The sequence below is a fragment of the Limulus polyphemus genome, unplaced genomic scaffold (genome assembly GCF_000517525.1).
Source record: "Limulus polyphemus unplaced genomic scaffold, Limulus_polyphemus-2.1.2 Scaffold1181, whole genome shotgun sequence".
In the NCBI taxonomy this organism is placed as follows: domain Eukaryota; kingdom Metazoa; phylum Arthropoda; class Merostomata; order Xiphosura; family Limulidae; genus Limulus; species Limulus polyphemus.
Window position 1 is genome coordinate 57,924 of NW_013666791.1, and position 4,972 is coordinate 62,895.

Sequence of the window (4,972 nt, forward strand, 5' to 3'; positions counted from 1 at the left end):
AGCGCAGATAGCCCTCGTGTAGCTTTGCGCGAAATTCAAAAACAAACAAACAATATTACTTTGCGCAATGTTTTTAAACAGAAAGTTTTATTAGATAATACGAAAATAAACAGTAGATGATAGGATAATGTACTACGTCATAAATAGGAAATAATACATTTATTTCGTTATACGAAGTTTTATAAACTTAATGATGAAAACGCAATACCAACTTTTCATTTATTTAAATTCAACGAATTGAAATTTTAAATTGAACAACACATTATGTGCACGTGGTTGGACCAGAGAACCCTAAAATTCTTATACAGCCGTCCCTAGTCATCAGGCAGCAACACGGATCCTCGTCCCACCAAACATCCTCACCCTTTCAGCCGTGAGTGCGTTATAATGTGACGGTCAATCCCACTATTCGTTGGTAAAAGAGTAGCCCAAGAGTTGGCGGTGGGTGGTCATGATTAGCTGCCTTCCCTCTAGTCTTACACCGCTAAATTAGGGATGGCTTTCGCGAAATTCAGAACAAAAATAAACCTATATACAGTATGTGTGTGTAACGACAATCCACCCGTGGTAGCACAAGACATATATCTAATATTTTAAATATCACGTGCTTCTATATGGAAGCTTGGATATGACCAATTATGATCACTTTCGTTCAATACTTAATCTATTATATGTTTTTTTCATGTTTCAGCATTGGTGGTTCGTTTTCTCACGAAGAAGTACCTCCCGGAATATGAACACTGTACCTCTTGTTGCTACGAACGAAACGTCAATGTCAACGATAAAGTTCTTCTGGTGCGAATAACGGATACTTCCGGAAAGGTGCGAAAGTTAAATGCATTAGTTTTGTGTGTGTGTGTGTGTTTTCTACATTTACCTTAAAAATAATCACGCTAAAGTCGGGAAATTGCGTCAAGGTTTTTTTTCAGAATTAGTTTGCACGTGTTCGTTTATATGTATTGAAAAACATTTTACATAGAACACCAGAATATTTCGGAGTGATATTGTTATTGTTTGTAGTTAAGCACAAAGCTACACAAAGGGCTATCTGTGTTCTGCCCACCACGGGTATCGAAACCCGGTTTCTAGCGTTGTAAGTCCGCAGACATACCGCTGTGCCACTGGGGGGCTCGGAGTAATATGTATATCACTAATGTGCTGTTTTTAACTCGTGCCAAAGAATTTTCATCCTTCATCCTATAACTTTGGTGTAGATTCAAGTCTCGAGGTATTTTTTGCTTAACGTAAGTGTTTCCACGTGCTTACAATTTAATAATTTTAACTTTTAAACAAAGTTAGATTTGATGAATCAACGCAGGCAATGGAAGAGTTTTATGCAAAGCTTAAGTTTTGTTACTTGTTTCTGAAATTGATAAAAAACAATTCCTTAAATACGCTCCCTTTCTCCCTCCCCCCCCGTCATGTTTTCAAACCCTCTAGCGTTTGTACGTCGTGAAACTTAGAATCATAATTGTGCTCTCTTTTCATATTTCAAAACTTAGAAATACTGCTTCTTGTGTCACTTATAATGAAGTTTTTAAATTCCAGTCGACAAAATTTCAAAAGATAGAGCTGGTGTCATAAGGCATCCTTGCGAGTCATGAAGATATGTATATAGTGGGATCAATAACATCTGATAATGATATACTTATATATTTAATCAACCACAACAAATTACAAAAAAAAAAACGTTACTGTAGACGATTTAGTAAGCAAGATATTTTACAAACGGGTAAAAAAATCAAAGTTCTACTATTTCATAAACACCTAGCTATTCATTTGTCCATACAAACTTTAATCCGTCGTGTCCAATGCGAGGAATCGAACCCCGGGTTTTAGCATTGTAAGTCCGTTGACTTACTGCTATCCCACCGAGAGACAACATTTTTAATCAATACAGCTTTTAATTTCTTATACGTATTGCTCGATGTAGCAATAACACAACCTTAGAACTATTTTCTGAATTTATTACTATTTCTGTGGAACGTTAACATCTAGATTTATTACTGTAGATTTTAGAGCGTTTATGATTTTATGTTTGCAAAATCTATTTGAAAATGCTAACCCTATAATTTCACAACAGACATCAAATACAGTGTATGTTTTTTTATGTTGCTTGATACTGTACGGAGATTGGAATAGATTATTTATTTTCTAAAGAAAACGTGTGATTTTCTTTCAGGTATTTGAACAGTTCTATTTTAGTGTAAGAATGTATAATCATAAGTCATCTAAATCTAATGTTCATGTTGGCCATATACATCTTTTGCAACTATAGGTTGCAAACCTAACAATATAAAACGTAACGTAACTAACCTTACCAGTAACTGTCATTTCTGCTGGTATCAGTTTGAAGCTTCTTAAGATCACCGACACTACTAGTGAATATACTATACAAAAATAGAATAACACAGTTTTTTGACTTAGCGTTGAGATCTGAGTTTAATGTTTAAATACAAATAGGAAAAGCAAAGAAGTCCACATTTGTTATCGAAGTTAAGCCCTAGTCCCAAACTGATTACGTAATTCAAGCCTAGAAACATCAATGACAGACCTATGCAAATAAGCGACGCAACAATGAACATGATAGTAAAGAAAACAGAACGTTAATATAGTAACGTGGGAGAGAGAGTGGTAAAAAGCGTTACCTAGGTAATGTTTCACGAGTGCGATCAGGTTGATTGGTATGTTTTGATCACTAGTCTCATCCCCCAGAGTTCACATTTAATTTTGCTAAAAACCACTTATCCTTTGAAATAGAAAAAACAACAGAAATGAGCATTTGCTGTAGTTGATTTTAACTTTTCTTTCCACCTACATATAAATCTTTTCTAACTGTTCTTATGATCTAAGTCACGAAACTCAGTCTAAAGAAAATATCAAACTACAAAAATAACTAAAGCAAAAGTTATTAAAATCTTTTTTTATCTGTTCTTACGATCTAAATTTACACTTTGTTATGAAGCTTAACCTAAAGAAAATATCCCACTGAAAATATGTAAAACAGAAGTTAGCGACATCTTTTACTATCTGTTCTTACGATCTAAAAAATTATCAAACTACAAAACTAAATAAAGCTGAAGTTATTAAGATGTTAAACAACAAATATATAGAAACATTAAAGGAAACTGTTTTTTACAAAACTTATATAATAAACGTATTTGAATTAATTAAAATCGCCATTAGTTCAAGATGTTTTTTTCTTCACGCTTCTTTTTTTTAGTTAGAATTTCGAAACAAGTGTGTAAAAATAGCATTTCAAGCTTGTCATTTTGTCTGCCACAAGTCACTGCCCAGGAGGCCTTTAGTTCATTTTTAGAATACAGTTGGACCCAAGACAGCGAGCCGTGTGTGTATATATATATGTGAAATGTCTGTTTCTACCGAGTACAAGAAACCTAATTCAGTAGTGTATAACACATAATGTATAATACATAAGTAGTCCGCGAATCAATGAGCGTAACAGAAGTAACTCTAATCGAGTCTGACTGCAATTCTTTTTCTACATGGCTTTGCCAACTTACGCGTTATATGCCATTACTTGAATTAGTTATTCCGCACACCAAATATAAATATACGAATATATGAAGACAGGAAATCGTGTCTTATCTGAGTAATATTCCTGAGACACTCACCCATTTCGGCACGGCCAGGTGGTTCGAATCGCCGTCCCACCAAACATACTCGCCCTTTCAGCCGTGGGGGCGTTATAATGTGACGGTCAATCCCACTATTCGCTGGTAAAAGAGTAGTCCACGAGTTGGCGGTGGGTGGTGATGACTACCTGCCTTCCCTCTAGCCTTACACTGCTAAATTAGGGACGGCTAGCGCAGATAACCCTCGTGTTGCTTTGCACGAAATTCAAAAACAAACAAACAAACTCACTCATTTCCGTCTATGTTCTTCAGGTTTATCGTCTTATTTATCTGGTCTTTCATGTTCTCAGTTTCTTACTTTATCCAAATTCGCATTTTTTTATTAATTTTTACGGTACTGGTCATTTGTACAGATAACTGCAAATGGACTCATCCATTGACGTTGAATTATTATGAGTTTTAAGCACATTTATTATTGTCGTTGTTGTTGTTTTTAGCTAAATAACTTGTTTATATTAGCTATATTTCTTTTATCAGGAATCTTTCACGTCGCTAAAATCCAAGGGCCTCCTAGAGGGTGCGGATGGTTATGTCGTGGTTTACTCGGTCACAGACAAACGAAGCTTTTTAAAAGCGCGAGAACTGATAAAACTGTTGAACGAGGATTTTGGCAAGGAGGACAAACGCCAATGGCGCTTATTGGAAATAAAGAAGATCTAGCCCACTACAGGTCTGTACCTAACTACGTGTGTTTTCGACACTATTTTAACACTACTCAGTAAAAAATAAGCACTGTAATTCATCAGCTGATATGCGTGAAATAGATATACTACTATCCCATTACAGCAAGAATGAATATATATATATGTATGGATTATTTTTAAGATTTTTAATAAGGCACGTGAAATATGACTGCCCAAGCTAAATTTGCAGTAATGCTCCTTAACTCCCGCCCGGGCCCAGCATGGCCAGGTGGTTAAGGCACTCGACTCGCAATCTGAGGGTCGCGGGTTCGAATCCCTGTCACACCAAATATGCTTGCCCTTTCAGCTGTGGGGGCGTTATAATGTGACGGTCAATCCCACTATTCATTGATAAAAAGAGTAGCCCAAGAGTTGGCGGTGGGTGGTGATGACTAGCTGCCTTCCCTCTAGTCTTACACTGCTAATTAGGGACGGCTAGCGCAGATAGCCCTCGTGTAGCTTTGCGCGAAATTAAAAACAAACAAACCCAGCGAGGGACGAAATATCTTGTTTTTTTTTTCGTTGTGTAACCCTTTTTGTGATATATATGGTTTCAAATGAATGAAGATTACTGAAATTATAGTATGCATATATTAAATATCTTATTTTCCCATGGTGTATATTTCTTTTCTG

At 35.9% G+C, this 4,972-nt stretch overlaps 1 long non-coding RNA gene across 1 annotated transcript in view; it reads left to right on the plus strand.

The window, feature by feature from the left end:
* LOC111086550 overlaps positions 1-4,972 on the plus strand; it is a 34,701-nt gene that overhangs the window by 24,298 nt on the left and 5,431 nt on the right. The window contains exons 3-4 of the long non-coding RNA XR_002611287.1: positions 692-822; positions 4,134-4,326. This is a non-coding gene — a long non-coding RNA (uncharacterized LOC111086550). The remainder of the gene's footprint in view (positions 1-691; positions 823-4,133; positions 4,327-4,972) is intronic.